The sequence below is a fragment of the Kogia breviceps genome, chromosome 5 (genome assembly GCF_026419965.1).
Source record: "Kogia breviceps isolate mKogBre1 chromosome 5, mKogBre1 haplotype 1, whole genome shotgun sequence".
Lineage (NCBI taxonomy): Eukaryota > Metazoa > Chordata > Mammalia > Artiodactyla > Physeteridae > Kogia > Kogia breviceps.
In genome coordinates this window covers 127,029,963-127,047,691 of record NC_081314.1, presented here as the reverse complement: position 1 = coordinate 127,047,691, position 17,729 = coordinate 127,029,963, and the positions used below count along the sequence as shown (strand labels likewise).

Genomic DNA, 17,729 nt, shown 5'->3' with positions numbered 1-17,729 from the left:
TAGCCCAAGAAAAAATCATATTTTTCCTTGAAAGTTCATTGCACATTCTTTGAAGAAGTGGTACTATTAGAATCTTGGGTGAAATCTAAGTCCTTGTACCAACCTGAAAAGAGCAATAAATAATATGTTATACTTGGCTTCATACTTGTGAATTCAAGTTTCTTGGTTTAATATTGTGATTAACAGAATACAAATGTTCTAGCTTTCACGGCAATCACTTTGAAAAATCTGAATGTCTTGATTCCTAAATGCCACGTGGGTTGTGTGTGTGTGTGTGTGTGTGTGTGTGTGTGTGTGTGTAAAACAAACACTTTGTAATTGCACTCTGATGTGTGTGAGTAGTTACTTAGCATACCCCTAGCGATCCAGTTAATGAAGTGTGCACTGTACTAAATTGTAAGATGTCCCTTTGCTATGTTGATTGTTACTTCAGTGCTCCATGAAGAATATCTGCTATGTGCTGTTAGTCTAGAGAGAGTCATCCTGTCACACACCCTGTGGAATGAAGGGGCAAGCTTTCATGTCATTTTCTGCTAAGGGTTTTATTGCCTCTTACTTGAGATCCTGTCTGAGGAATTTGATGAGTAGAAGAATTGTCAGAAGAAGATGAGTTAAGGTCTGTTACAATGCCCCCTTCTTTATCATATCTCAGATGTGAAAGCCATCAGTGTGATAATGTATTTTCTCTAAAGGTCACTTTTACTAGAAAATAAATAAGGGTTTTGACGATAGGTTAATCAGTGTACATGTTTTTGGAAAAAAATTACTTCACATCATCATCAGTTATGCTTCTGAACTCCATACTTTCACAGAGTTTCCTTGAACTCAATTCTATATTCTTTCATATCACAACATGACATTATTTTTACAGGTGTTTTCTGCTTGTTCATATATTTATTTGAGATTTCATATATTTCTGAGATGATTTATAAATTTTTCATCACTACTACCACTTCTAAGAATATTTTCTACTTTACCTTTGGTAAGTTCTAGCAAAGGGAATCATTTGACATCTCTGTGTAGGAATGTCTGTTGTTAAGTAAGCATCTTTCCCATCCTCTTCTATGCTTTTCCCTGGGGACCTAGGGTAATCCCTCTAGGAAGGTTCTAGGTTAGATTTTTCTGATGAAAAGCATTGAAAATCCATTGTTCTTCAGTGGGTTCTGCAAACTGGCACATGGAGATGTGCACACTTTAGATGTGAGGTTCTGCTATCTGTTTTCAGATGAGCAGATTATTCATTTTAGTTCTATAGAAAGTTGAGATAATAAGCCAGAGTGCTTTTCAGATCTTGGGACCCCCAGCTTTTCTAAAATATTATGTAGATTAAACGTTTCCTGTATTATATTCCCTCCTGTTAAATATAGCCAAAGTATGCTTTCTTCACTGCCCTACACGGTTTTAATATTACATATGATATTGAGATCTATTATCTAATCATCCTTAACATTAATATAAATATGTTTGCCCCCTGCTTTTCCAGTTTAGCACCCAAGTTTCTAAGGCTGGTTGTGATATCTTTACAAATGGGAAAATCATCACATGCTGGTCATACAGTGCTTAAATTCAATCCTTCCAGCCTGAGTTTTAACTGAGGAGCCAGTATCTGTTATGAGACTACGAAATGAGTAAATCAACATGCACAGTTTTAAAGAAAAATGTCTAAAAATTTATTTCATGATTCTTGAACACCCCCTTCTCATTCAACTAATATTTTAAAAATCAGAGGGTTAAGTGTTTTGAGGAGAATTTTTGCAGTTAGTTTGCTGTTAGTTCATTTTCCATTAGTTCCATCTTTCCTCAAAGAGAAGTGAGTGCTACTCCTTTCTTCAGCTCAAAGTTAAAGGGCAGAGGGCTTTTCCAGAACTCTAGCTATTCTACCTGTATGGGGATCACTGTGGCCCATGGGCTTCTGCAGGGCAGAACAAAGAGAGTACTAAAACCCTAGAACTGACCTGATACTCCAGAATATTGGAGCAAAGGATATGTGTTTCCCATGATTCAAATGTGTGCTGTGTTGGGAAGAACATTCTGGTGAGCAGCTGCTTTGTGTCATGTCTAAGAAAGCTGTCCAGATGGGTGGGGAAATCTCAGCTAAAGGAAGCTGTAGTTAACTACAAGATGCCTAGAGCGAAGGAACTGTTGCAAGCAAGAGACCACCTTTATTAAAGACGTGGATGGCCACCTTATCTTTGATAAAGGAGGCAAGAATATACAGTGGAGACAAGACAGCCTCTTCAATAAGTGGTGCTGGGAAAACTGGACAGGTACATATAAAAATATGAGATTAGAACACTCCCTAACACCATACACAAAAATAAACTCAAAATGGGTTAAAGACCTAAATGTAAGGCCAGACACTATCAAACTCTTAGAGGAAAACATAAGCAGAACACTCTATGACATAAATCACAGCAAGATCCTTTTTGACCCACCTCCTAGAGAAATGGAAATATAAACAAAAGTAAACAAATGGGACTTAAAGCTTTTGCACAGCAAAGGAAACCATAAACAAGACAAAAAGACAACCCTCATAATGGGAGAAAAATATTTGCCAATGAAGCAACTGACAAAGGATTAATCTCCAAAATTTACAAGCAACTCATGCAGCTCAATATCAAAAAACCAAACAACCCAATCCAAAAATGTGCAGAGACCTAAATAAACATTTCTCCAAAGAAGATAAACAGATTGCCAACAAACACATGAAAGGATGCTCAACATCATTAATCATGAGAGAAACGCAAATCAAAACTACAATGAGATATCTCACACCGGTTAGAATGGCCATCCTCAAAAAATCTAGAAACAATAAATGCTGGAGAGGGTGTGGAGAAAAGGGAACACTCTTGCACTGCTGGTGGGAATGTAAGTTGATACAGCCACTATAGAGAACAGTATGGACGGTCCTTAAAAAACTACAAATAGAACTACCATACGACCCAGCAATCCCACTACTGGGCATATACCCTGAGAAAACCATAATTCAAAAAGAGTCATGTACCAAAATGTTCATTGCAGCTCTATTTACAATAGCCAGGAAATGGAAGCAACCTAAGTGTCCATCATCAGATGAATGGATAAAGAAGATGTGGCACATATATACAGTAGAATATTACTTAGCCATAAAAAGAAATGAAATTGAGTTATTTGTAGTGAGGTGGATGGACCTAGAGTCTGTCATACAGAGTGAAGTAAGTCAGAAAGAGAAAAACAAACACCATATGCTAACACATATATATGGAATCTAAGAAAAAAAAAAAAGGTCATGAACAACCTAGGGGTAAGACAGGAATGGAGATGCAGACCTACTAGAGAATGGACTTGAGGATGTGGGGAGGGGGAAGGATAGGCTGTGACAAAGTGAGAGAGTAGTATGGACATATATACACTACCAAACATAAAATAGATAGCTAGGGGAAGCAGCTGCATAGCACAGGGAGATCAGCTAGGTGGTTTGTGACCACCTAGAGCGGTGGGATAGGGAGAGTGAGAGGGAGGGAGACACGCAAGAGGGAAGAGATATGGGAATATGTGTGTATGTATAACTGATTCACTTTGTTATAAAGCAGAAACTAACATACCATTGTAAAGCAATTATACTCCAATAAAGATGTAAAAAAAAAAAATGATGTGGAGATGTCTCCATCCAAAATGAGATACCTGTATAAAACTCTGGCATGAGATAGTTTATTTCTGTTAAACAATGTTTGTTTATTGTTGTTGTTTTAATTAGGGAGTTTGTCATATTAGTATTTCTCAACAATAGGTACACATTAGAATCACTGGCAAAGCTTAAAACTAAACAAAATAAGACAAAACAACAAACAAACATCAAAACACTGAAGTCAAGGCCCCAACTCCAGGGAAACAAAAAACAAAAGACAACAACAAAAAAATAAGAAACCTGCGGGACAGAGGATCCAAAGCAGGAAACTTTTAAAAAAACTTTTGCCACATCCAGAGAAAGTGAAGTCAATTACAGGTGAACTAGCAAGTTTGTTTCTGTGAAGGAGGAAGCAGAGAGGAAGATCAATGCAAAGAAGCTGAAGGTAAAATGATGTCAAATTTGCCTACGTCACTCAGCACTTCCCTGCCATCAATCGAGTTCTAGTCTTAAAGCGAGAAAGATTTTGTACTAAATCAAGTTCATAGTATTGATTATTATCTTTCAGTGAACATTCCATTTCCTGAACTAAGATGTGCTAAGACAATGAGAAGCCACATGTTTATGTATTATGAAAGAACAGAAAAGCCATGGAATCTATAGGAATTTCCATGCAGGAGCAAGTCAGATTATATCAACTGAACACTGCTGAAAGAAATGATGGGAGACAAGGTTGGGTTAGTCACTATTCATGTCTCATGGAGATACAACTTTGTTACATATTGTATATCCATGAAGACAAATAACAGCATATTGACAAAAGATTGGACAAGTAAAAAAAAATCCAGACAATTATCATAATTCTCTGTTGCATCTTGATTTAATCCATTTGATTTTTTTTCATAAGATGAGAATTTAATCAGTTATATTTAAGGGGAGCTACTCTTTCAAAACATATTGGACAATTTCTCTCAATGTCTTCCTGTAAGGAGCAGCTCCCTGGACAGTGGTCTTATAAAATGAAACCTCATGCTTTAAATAGAGAAAAATAAACTGGTAGCTTTGGAATCAGACAGACAACTCTGAGTAATGATTGATTCAATAATTAATGTCTTAAAGTTTCACTTTCCTGAACTTAAACTAATATGGGGAGCGGAGAGAGACAGACAGAGAGAGAGACAGAGAGAGAATACCAATATCTATTTCGTAGGGCATTATTAGTGTTAAATTAGATAACATCTGTAAAATTCTCAAAATCAAGATAAATTTTAAGTTCTGTCTTTATCCTACCTTCACATAGAAGCCGACTGACAAGAAGTTGTGTCCTATTTGAGTTGAAGAGTTCACCTTCTGGTGCAAATTAACATTTAGATAGGAATAGACTCCCATCCACTCCTAATGCAAGAAAAATAAGACACTTTAAATGACTGGATGTTGAATTCACCAGATGAGAACAGCGCTATAGATCATTTCATATTTTGTAAAAAGAATGGCAATATTAAAAATAAAGTTATCCTCAGAACTAAATTGAACATAAATTAATAATTTTAAGGTGTCAAAAAATTTAATTCCTGAACTTAAAGTCATGATTCCCCATATCCAGGTCACATTAATATACCTACTAGGTTTAACATAAATAGCAATTCTTTCTACTGTCCCCTAATTACTGAGGATGCATCCTTCTTCTTTTCTTTTTCCCTAAACAAATAGAGCTGGAAATTATTTTTTTACTGAGTAAAAATTAATATACAGTATTATGTTACCTTCTGATACACAGCAGAGCAATTTGATAGCTTCATACATTATGAAATGATCACTGCAATAAAACCAATTGTCACCCATCAGCATACAGATTTGTTGAAATAGTATTGACTATATTCGCTATGTGTACGTTATATCCCCATGACTTATTTATTTTAAACCTGGAAGGATGAAATAGGTGAAGGAGATTAAGAAGTATAAACATCCTACTTTTCCCCCACCAATTATCAGCAAAAGAAGCCCATAGATGCCAAAAGCCTTAAAAGGCTGCATTTTAAATATAATGTATACTTACAAACCCCAAACCCCTTTCTTGAAACTTTGATGGGAAAAAAAAAAATCCTGCTTAGAACTCAGCTGAATGACTTACACCTCCTTAGAAAGCTATTGATTAACTCACACAATATAGTATTCTTTTAATCTTGAAGGTTCCACTGAGATCACCATTTCTCTTTGCCTGGCTGAGAAGAATTTTGAGAGTGGGTAGGTGTGAACATTGAATTTTGAAACTGACAGCTGAGGTCAGCTTTTAATTTTTCTTACTTTGATCTTTTACTATTAGAATATAATCCATAGCCTCAAGGGGTTGGGTTTGATTAAGGGGGTTTTCAGAGACAAGATACATCTTCTAAAGTACATAGCACTGGCTTATTTTATCAGTGAGTTGGGGGTTCCTCCAGTATGAATGTACAACAGGTTCATAAGAGTGCATTTGGTTTTCAGTTTCCTCAATTTAGTAGAAATAAGTTATTCATTTAGTCATTATAGGGTATATATTTGGTTATTATTTATTGGGGGTACAAACATAAAGCAAAGTGAGAGCCCCAGAAGATGTATACAACTAAAATACCATGGAAGTTCCCCAGCTGACAATCTCAGTGCTATTGGCATACAGGACGAGTTTTGAATCAGAAAACATGGAAGAAATTCTTGCTTATTTAGCTCTTCATTTATTTAGCCCTTCAAAGAATACCTTCTAGGTGTTTACTGTTTAACAGACACAGAGGGAAGACTTGAAGCCACTTTGAGGAATAAAGGAAAGCTCCTTCCATGGCAGGCTCAGAATAGTGGCCTCTTGGTTCTGTTTCCTAATCTGTAAACTGGGGATAATCATCAGAGTTCTCATTTCTTAGGTCTACTGAGAGGATTCAGTCAGATTATTCCTATTGTTAGAGAAATGCAAATCAAAACTACAATGAGGCATCACCTCACACTGGTTAGAATGGGCATCATCAGAAAATCTATAAACAACAAATGCTGGAGAGGATGTGGAGAAAAGGGAACCGTCCTGCACTGTTGGTGAGAATGTAAATTGATACAGCCACTATGGAGAACAGTATGGAGTTTCCTTTAAAAACTAAAAATAGAATTACCATATGACCCAGCAATCTCACTACTAGGCACATACCCAGAGAAAACCATAATTCAAAAAGACACATGCACCCCAATGTTCATTGCAACACTATATGCAATAGCCAGGTCATGGAAGCCACCTAAATGCCCATTGACAGACAAATGGATAAAGAAGATGTGGTACGTATACACAATGGAATATTACTCAGCCATAAAAAGGAACAAAATCAGGTCATTTGTAGAGATGTGGATGGACCTAGAGGCTGTCATACAGAGTGAAGTAAGTCAGAAAGAGAAAAACAAATATTGTATATTAACACATTTATGTGGAATCTAGAAAAATGGTACGGATGAACCAGTTTGCAATCACAGAAATAGAGATGCAGATGTAGAGAACAAACGTAAGGACACCAAGGAGGGAAAGCGGGGTGGGGGGAGGTGGTGTGTTGAATTGGGAGATTGGGATTGACATATATACACTAATATGCATAAAATAGCTAACTAATAAAAAAATCAGATGATTCCTGTAAAATGCTCTATGTACTGCCAAGCATTCTAAATATTAGGTGTCTATTCTGTTAATGTTGCAGGAGACCTGAAACTGTTCTCTGAATGATCAGTGTGTGAGAGGCTTGTCAAGTCTCACTTTCCACATATCAAGCTCTATATACTTTATGTGGGCATTAATATCTGAAAATAATATCTGGTCCATTAGCCTTAACATTTTCATAATTTGGCACTAAGATAAAATCTTGACGCAAGGGTGAAGCAGCTTGTATCCAATCAGAGTCATCATTATGAACATCAGTGAGCATTGATTACATGGGGCTATGGATACAGACAGTGAGAAAGCTGAGCCAAATCTGTGTTGAATTCAGCTTCCTTTTAAACATAAATCACAATCGGGATTTGTTGCTTGTAATGCATGTCTTTCTTAGAAAATGAACTGCAAAAGTGGGGGGGAAAATCCATTTATTCAGTGTTTCACCATCAATGGGAAATGTATATAACTTGACTCACTTTTACACACACATACACACACACACCCTCATACTCACATACCACTTGTTTCCAGATTACATAGAGTTTCAAATGGAAAACCCTATTTGTCAGATAGATGAGCTGGTATAACAAACAGTCCCAAATGTCAATGCATTAACATCATTTATGTTTCTTTTTCAGCCCAATATGGATGTTCTTGGTCATACAACTCTCTTGGGCCACTCTCCTCCAAGGGGTAAATTAGGGAAGAAAATTCCTTTCATTTTCTTGGTTTTATGGACACTAAAGCACTTGCCACCTTGCCATTGAAAATAAAGGGATAAAGTGGAAGCATATGTTTTAGGGCCAAGAGTGAAAGTGTACTACAGCACTTCTGCCCCTATTCCACTGTCTGTAACTCACCACTTGGTCCCACCTAGTTGATAGAGGACTGATGAAATGGAGTCCTTCCATGTACTCAGGAGAAAATGAAAATGGTCCAATTAAGTTATAGCATTGTCTTTATCATGGAAACCCACTACAGTGACTATACAGGGAATTTTAGAAAAGTACACCCTCTTTATCATTATAAAGAACTGAGATGTTCTCTAAATGAACAACTCACATTTGCTTACTATGTACTTATAAAAGTAAGGGAAGCGATAACTAGAATTTGTGATTATGAGATTCCTTTGCCAGATGTTAATCTTAGACTTTAACAAGAAGTGGGCAGTTTGGGTTACTAAAGATAAATTGTTACATTTCCCTTTATTCACTATTTTTGGTAGAGTTCACAAGATAACGATATCCTCTAAATAACTTTCCACCAACACTTAATCTTAAAAACAAGACTTGTATACCAGAACTCAGGTGTTTTCACATAACTAATATAATCTCATTTGTTTTTACTGAAATTGAAAAAATTACAACTGCATAGAAAACCTCTTTTCTTTCCTTTTCAGTCATAACAAATTTGGATGAACATAACATTCAAACTGTTCAGTGTTGATTCTTCTCCTGACATGGTGAATAAAATACATTTCATTGTGATCTGAATAAAATTTCATGGCGTGAAACTTATACAATAAACACACACACTTAAATTTTGTTGAGTCTTTTTTAAGTTGTTATAGATTCCTATACCTGAGATAGTCCATAAAATGGCAGTATAGACAAATCACTTATAATTTCATATTTATCTTAAAGTTGATTACTGATGAACTGCTGGACATGTGAGGAAGGGTTATATATATTTACTGTAAAAGATGATTTTAAGTTTGTGTTAATCTCTCTCATCTCAACATCAAAATTAAAACAAGACACTATGTAGCATCAGGTTATCTGTCTCAGACTCTACTTCACATGTAATATAATAATATCTATACTTTTGAAAAGACTGTTTTCATGATAGATAATTATTTGGCCGATGATGTTTGAATATTTAATCAAGTACGTCTCATGTGTAATAGACATACATCTGAAAGCATTGTGATAACAATGTGATGGCAAATTCATTTCTGCCAAGGACTGTTTAATGAAATACTCTTTCCTTTGGATTGTCGGCTTTGTGCTAATCACAGAAAAATTCTCCTTTTCCCCAGCTAGTATGTCTACTAGCTAGTATGTTAATCTAGTCAAGAAATTAGAAACTTACTTTATGTTAGAACTGAAGTATGCATAATAAAGGATTGACGTATAAATAACAGTCAGTCCCTAATCATCACCATACATTTATTTTAATAATATATCCTCCAAGAAGCTAGGAGTCACTTTATATATAGGTAGCTGTATCAGTGCAATATTTTTCTCTTTGCTTTTATGTAATTTCATACTTAGTAAAACACTGCAGGGACAGTGCAAAGCTTTAGTCCCTGAAGTCCTTTACTGAGATAGAAGTTCACCAACTGTCCCAATAATCTAATCTTCAATCATTCCTTGCATTGATCACCATGTTTCTTTAGTCTTCCTCCTTCTGAAATAATTCTTCAGGGCTTATTTGATCTTCCTGGTCTTAAATTTTTGATGACTAGAGGCCAGTCTTTTTGAAAAATGTTCCTCAATTTAAGTTTGTCTGATGTTTCCTCATGATCAGATTACAGTATGTATTTTTTGGCAAGAATATCACAGAAGGGATGCTGTGTCCTCATTGCATGTCAATCTATCACTTTCCTGGGATACTGACTTTGATCACTTAGTTAAGAGTGTGTGCTAGCTTTATCTAGTGTAACATTTCCCCCCCTATAATTAATACAAATTCTGCTGGGAAGTACTTTGAGGTTATGCAAATATTCCATCACTCATCTAACTTTTACATACTAGTTTTAATGTTCACTTATGTTTAACAAATGGAGATTTACTATTTCAATCACTTCTCTACACTTATTAGTTACCATTCGATTTTGAGGAAGAACTTTCCTCTCTCCCCATTTATAATGAGATCCCAAAGATCAAAATTTCTGAATTTCTTAAGGCAAAACTGCCATATACTTCTACTGTATGGAATATGTCAGTAAAATGTGTTAAAATACACCTGATAATCTGTGGAGGCTCATTAAAAGAGTAATATTCTTAAACCTGTCCCCATGACCAGATAATAAGTCCCCCTATACTGTGTTCATGCCACTGCATATTGCATAGACTTTCACATGTTAGTATAATCATTCACAAAACTTTATCCAGTTTATAAAACTTGAAACAGTTTTCCATAAACATATGAAACAATATGGCTTACAGTCACCATACTGCAAGAATGCTACTTTTTGACTTAGCCAAATTCTCCATAAATGAAGCACTCTTTAGAACCAATCTGAATTTCCACTTTAATGAATTGAGATAATTAGTAATAAATGACTACACCACAATGAATTGCTGAGGATCCACAAGATGATGTATAAAATGTAGCTATGTCAAAGAAACTAAAATTAATCATTTAATGTGCATTTAAGCTCTTTATTTTGCAGTCTTGTTTATTTTGGCCATTGAATTTACTAAATCTCTTTAAAGAGATTTTCATACATACTCTTAAACACTTTCAAACTAAAATTTAATACTTGGCATCTTTGAATCACAGAGATCTCAGAGGATATTTTAGGTAAAAAAATGAACTCTCTATTAAGAAAACTGGAAAAACTGTTTATTTCTAAATCATATAGCATTGTACTTCAAAGTGGACCCCAAGTTGGTATATTGTTAATATATTTTATAATCAAAACTAGGGGTGAGTTAGAAATGTTTATTTCACTATGGTTCATTTTATTATAATAATTAAACAGATTAGAAATATTTGTTTTAAAGAACTTTTCTTTTTGGATAGATTCTTTAGAAGAGAAAGGAAAATTTATGTTGCAAATTGGGCCATGGACATTCCATCAATTGCTTACAATAAAGAGCATCTCACAATAAAAGCAACTAGCATCTTAGGAGAAGTAAAGACAATTTTAAAAAGGTTGTAGAATTTGAAAGCGAAAATAGCATGCAGTGATAGCCCTGACCTTGTACCAGAAGAAGGTTAGTATCAGAACAATTTCATTTTTATCTCTATCCTCAAAATTAGTTTTGAAAATAACTCAGTGGGTATTAAAGTGTGAATTTAAGGTGGTGACATATAAAGATTCAGAAATGTAGATTGGGTTGTTTTTAATTCCACATGTAGAGATATCAGTTATACAGTCTTTGATTGGAGAATATTCTTCATTGATTATAATCACAGAAGGAAACCTTCCAAGAGCTTAATCTGAAGGAATATCTTCTATTCAAATTTATATCAAGATAATTTCTATCTGTATTTTAGGAAATGGAATCTTTATAAACTTACTGTGTTATATTATTGTGTTATGATATGTGAATTAGACAAAATATTTGTTAATATTCATTGTTGATGGATACAGAGGAAAGTTTATTACACACACAATGCACACATACACAGTATATTAGTGTTTTAATTTTCTATATATTTTCAATATAATGAAATATATTTTACATAAAAATGTTTTGTAAATATTCAACATGTACATTTTAAATTATTTTTATGTATTATTCCTTTTTTGTTTTCTGATACTAAGATTAAATTACTTAAAATGTGTTTTATTAAGTTTAACTTATATTGTGGTGAAGAAATTGGTTAATATTTTACATTATAATCTTCTTTTAGGCATACTTGGTTCAGTCAGTGGGGAATCCCATCCTTCCATGCTAAAAATCTGTGTATGTCGTTAATAGCTTACTAAACATTTTACTGCTAAATCTGCACATATATTAAAACTGCCATTGTATGGAACTCCTTCAGGAATACTAAAATTTACCCAGTGTTCCTCTCTAGTCTGAGCTATTTTAAAATTATATCTAAAATAAATACATTACCTCCTACAATGTTTCCCATAATGAAATATATGAAATATATGGGACAAGTGTCCCATATATGTATATGGATGTATATATATATATATATATATATATATATATATATGGACAAGTGTCTTATCTAATGTGTATATTAATTTACACACACAAACAATGACCATTATAATTATGTGCCCAGGATATAATCGGCATTCTATAAATATTTGTCAAGTAGACAAATATAGATTTGGCTCCATTTTTTAAAACTTTCATTTTTAATTGCTAACACACTAGGTACTTTGGCATTGATAGATATACAAGTATCTATAATGTGTATTGATGTGTATTGATATGGTATTTTTATCTCCACTCTTCGATGGAGAAATTGTATTTGGAGGGCTGGATAAAGACTTAGTTATACAGATGGAAAAATTATCTGAACTCATAACCTATGGACTTCCATCACATCGGTTCCTTTCATAATATTTATCTTCTCATACAGAAGCTCCATATTTAGAAAACCTGAGTAAAATAGGAATTAATTTCTTATCCCTTGGATGTTTAATGCTACAGAAGTATACTCATGAATATAAGTCCCTGAGAAAGGAATTTATACATTCAAGCTTAAATACAAAAGAAGTCCATATGTTAAAAACAAACCCCTGTTTTCTGAGAAAAGGATGCATTATATATGCTAAGAAGCTTAGAACTCAATTTAAAAAATGAATCAGAATAGTAAATCTTAGGGAAGTTACCGCTGTTATTTTCAAGCGTGCCCTTGAAACAATGTATTTATGAAGTATGTTTTATTTTTAGCTTTAACCACATCCAGTTGATTCCCATCTGATATGGTTTTTGAGCTCCTTTTTACCTTTACTCTACAAATAAATCAGTGATGTGAGGAGAACTTGATCATAGGAGGAAAATATTTTCACAGCTGCCTGCCTTTCAGTAATTAATGCTTGCTACACAGGATACAAAATACTGGGCTAACACATGCACATGTTTATAAAATAGTTCTTAGGTGAGTAATAAATATAATTTTTCTAACACGTAACATCCAAGATTGGTATACTTTATATTAATTCACATGGTGTGGAAAGCAAAGAATGCATCTCCCAAAACAACTACAGATCTGCCCTGACTTACAATGAGGTTATGTCCCAATAAAAACCATTATAAGTTGAAAAGATCCTAAGTCAAAAATGCATTTAATACACCTAATCTACCAAACACCCAACCTTAGCCTAGCCTGCCTTAAATGTGCTCAGAACACTCACATTAGCCTACAGGTAGGCCAAATCATCTAATCCTCTAACACAAAGCTTATTTTATAATGAAGTGTTGAATATCTCAGGTAATTTATTGAATACTGTACTGAAGGTAAAAAAAAAATAGAATAGTTATATGTGTGCAAAATGGTTGTACGTGTATATATAGGTTGTTTACCCTTAAGCTCCTGTGACTGACTGGGAGCTATGGCTCCCTGACACCACCCAGCATCAAGAGACAGTATCTTACTACAGATTGCTAGCCTGGGAAAAGTTCAAAATTCAAAATTTGAAATATAGTTTCTACTGAATGTATATAGCTTTCACATATGGCAAAGTTGAAAATTCAGTGAGTCCAACTATCTTAAGTTGGCAACCTATTGCTTACTGTAGAATAATATATTTATATCAAGGATGAAAAATAAATGGTAAAAAAAATACATGTATTGAGAGAAAAGTCATTTGATGTAAACAAGATTTAGTGATTTTTCTTCCATTTGAGTGTTAGAGAATAATATCAATTTAGGGAAATAATAGCTAAAGTCTTTATATCATATTATACCTTGAAATAGCAAGATGTAAAGTCTTAGACACTCGAGTGTTTGCTCAAAGGATGAATCAATGGTCACTCACTACAAAAGATATTCTAGGAATATAGCTTCTACACCTGATTATTACTGTCTGTCAGTTGCCGGAGAATTTCAGATTTTTTTTTTCCAACTCTAGCTCTAATTTCTTATGCTTAAACTTCCACTGCCTAAAGAATTCCTGAGCTTTCAGGTTCAGCTCTTCTCTACCTCTTGTCTCAGGGTCTCTGACTATGAAACTCACTGGATTACAGGTCAGCAGGCTTGGTTGCACTCTCAGTGTAGTGAATCAGCTCTGAGATCTGGTGGTCAGCATGCTTACCCTCCCTCTCCCATGTCCCAAAGAGATTCTGGATCGCCTTAAGTCAATCCAACGTCTGCAGTTGCTCTTTTTTCCTGTGTTCCAATTGGCATGTTAATTTCTAGGGACAGAGCAAGTGAAATGGTAGGAACATAGTTTTACTAAAATTAAACGCATAACATACCGTTAAATGATAATCTTTAATGGAGGTCATCTGTATTACATTTAATTAGCAATCGATTTAGAAAAAAAGGAAATGATCGATAAAATCTTTTGACAGCTTTTCTTAGTCCCTTTTCTTCATGTTAATGAGGAAACACAGTAAAATTCAAAAGTTCAAAAAAGATATATTATGACAACACTTCCTCCCACCTCAATGACGAAGTTCCCACTTCAGACCCTAACCACTCAGTTTTTCCGCACTACCAAACCAAATCCTATCATCCTTTCATGTTTTTTTTAGAGATATTTTATGTGCATGCAAGGGAGCTAGCTAGATATTTATATTTTTGTATAAAATGATTACCATACAGAGTAGTCTTCATTTTAACGTTTTCCTCTAGCAATATTTTTGGAGACAATTTCTTCCAATTTTTTCTTCATTTCCCTCTGTCTTTTATGGGGTTGTATGCAATCTATGTGTAAATCCATTCTATATACTTTGTCTTGACTTTTCTTGAGGTGTTCACGTGTCACTTCAAAATGTGTGCATATACTTGAACTAAACACACCACAGTGGGGTTTTACTGATTTTAAAGATATTTGTTATTCTAAGAGATACACTATTTGAGAAGATAAAATATCTGTCCACAATGCATTTTGCCCACAATGCACTTTGCAATCCCACCAGCAGTAAATGGCAGCTACTCTTATTCCCCATCTTCGTGACATAATGTCATCCAACACTGGCATCTTTGCCCATCTGATACGGGGAAAATCATACCTCAATGATTTTTTTTTTCATTTATTTATTTGTTATCAGAAGGCCTAACATCTTTCTTATGTTTAAAAGCTACTTGTATCTGTTTTTCCATGAACTCTTCATTTACCCTTTTGCTTATTTTCTCTATTGTGCCATTTATTTTCTTTGAAATAGCTTTTTATAATTATATAGTTGTCTCAGTTATGTGTGGCAAATATTTTCCCTTGTTTAACAAAATGTCTTTCTAATGGTGGTTTGTTTTCTTATCTAGAGGATTTTTAAAAAATTTTGCTGGGTCAAAAATTTGCATGTAAGCAAATATGTCTTTTTCAGTTTCATATAATTTGGTTATAGTTGGGAAGGTCTCATCCACTAAATGTTGGTAAAGCAATCTTCACATTGTTTCTTCTGTCACTTTCATGAATCTAGTTTCTATCTTTAAAGTTGTTTTCCATTTGGAGTGAATACGGATTCAAATTTATTTTTTTCATCAGATAACTGTCATTGATTTACCAAATCTACTTCCTGACTTCTACAGTATACTAAAATTTTATAACATTTAGGTGCATTTCTGGACATTCCATTTGTTTTACATTTACCTGTCTGCCTTCTATCATATTTTTTTCTAATAATATTTATTATGGAAATATTTATCTATTTTGTTAATGAGTTGATGTCATTATAAATGGATGTTATCTATTTAATATCTATAAATATATTATGATATATATTAGATATAAGTGGTATATATTACTCTATATAATATATATTTTTCACAAAATATCAAAAGATTTTGCATTCCTGAGGATGGAAAAATTATTCCTTGTCATTTTTTATTATTATTTTAATATGTTTCTGGTTTATGTTAGGTAATAGTTGATGTTTTTTCTTGTACATTAATCAGTTAGATGAGTCTATTGTTTTTCTTTTTTTGCATCATCTTTGAAGAATTAGGGCATTATGATATGCAAGCTTTAAAAAAAATCTTTTTATTTTCTGGAACAATTTTAATATGTGTAGAAACTTCTGTTCCTTAAAATTTAAATTCCCCATTATACTATCTGGACTTTGGAGTTTTTGAGGGTTTTTGGACAAATTTCTCTCTTTTTTTCAATGAACTGTTTGCTCATTTAATGCTTTTATATACACTATGAGTATTTACAGTATGTATGTTCATACTAAATTGTCTACTTCATTCAGGACCTCAAATTTATCTTTGTAGTTTTGAGCAAAGCTGACCTCAAATTCATTTTTATAGTTTTGAGCAAAGTTATTCCTAAATTTCTTTAAACACCCAATATACCAATAGTTATTTTCCCATTATAATTGTGTATGTATGCTGTATATTCTTCCTTATTTCTGATTACTACAACTGCTTATTTTATTTTATTTTTTCCCCATTTTACTGAGGCATAGTTGACATACAACACTGTATAAGTTTTATTTTTTTCTTCTCATTTTATTGAGCTATAGTTGACATACAGCACTGTATTGAGTTATAGTTGATATACAGCATGATGATATGACTTAACCTGCATCATGAAATGATTACCACAGTAATTTTAGTGAATATACATCATCTCGTATAGATACAAAAAACCAGAAAATACATTTTCTTGTCCTCATAATAAAAACTCTTGTGATTTATTTTAATATTTTATTCAGAGAATTGGCTTTAGGAGTCAATAACCAAGTGTTATACTATTTTGCTGCTAATCGATTAACTTTTGTTAATTTTTATTCCATCTTCTTTCCTTATTGTGTGCACTTTCCCTAACTTTTTGAGTCATATGCTGAAAATGTTAATTTTTATTTTTAATTTAATATGAAAATTTAGAATTATCAGTTAGGCTTATGATAATTACTTTAATTGTATCCCAGGTGAAATTGCAGTTTGAATTCCCTTTGACCCAAGAGTTGTTTGAAGAAGAGTTTTGTTGATGTTGTTGTCTTGTTTTTTCATTTTCATCTGCAGTGTTTTTTTTTTCTTTCTGATTTATTATCTATCTCTAGTTTTATTTTATTGAGATTGTAGAATATTTTTTGTACTATTTCTTCTTTTTGGAATTTATTGAAGCTTTTTTTGTGGGGAAGTAGATAATCATTGTTTGAATGTTCCATGTGCAAGATAATCATTATTTAAATGCTCCATGTACAAAAGAATGTTAAATCCCTGCTTTCAAAAAATATAGTACAATATATTGGAATTAGATTTACGTGGTGTTAAGTGTCTGTATATTCTCCCCTATCTCACTTGGTTTGACTTAAAATGATAGGAGTATATTAAAGTGTTTCTTCTTATGCTCTATTTCCAACTATTTTTCTTTGTTGTTCCATGTGGTGGTTGTTATGGATGCAGATGCTATGATATTTTGATGCTTAACTTAGGCATTTGTATGATACTTTGATATAAATTTTAACTGTTTGAGTAAAACTTTATTTTTAAAAACTGTGTTGTTTTTCAGTCATTCGGAAGAGTTCCCAGAACCACCCCCATCATCCCACCAAATGTAGAAGGTATTGTTCTTTTCATTTTTTGGTAATAAGCTGGATGCATCGTGACATATCATTGTGAATTCAGTTTTCATTTCCTTGACCAGTAAGAAGA

General features: G+C 33.4%; 1 long non-coding RNA gene across 1 annotated transcript in view; it reads left to right on the top strand.

Moving 5' to 3' along the window:
• The window catches only part of LOC136794274 (uncharacterized), a 69,607-nt gene extending 51,968 nt beyond the window's left edge, over positions 1 to 17,639 (top strand). Inside the window, exon 4 of the long non-coding RNA XR_010840821.1 lies at positions 17,587 to 17,639. This is a non-coding gene — a long non-coding RNA (uncharacterized lncRNA). The remainder of the gene's footprint in view (positions 1 to 17,586) is intronic.
• Positions 17,640 to 17,729: the final 90 nt, after the last annotated feature.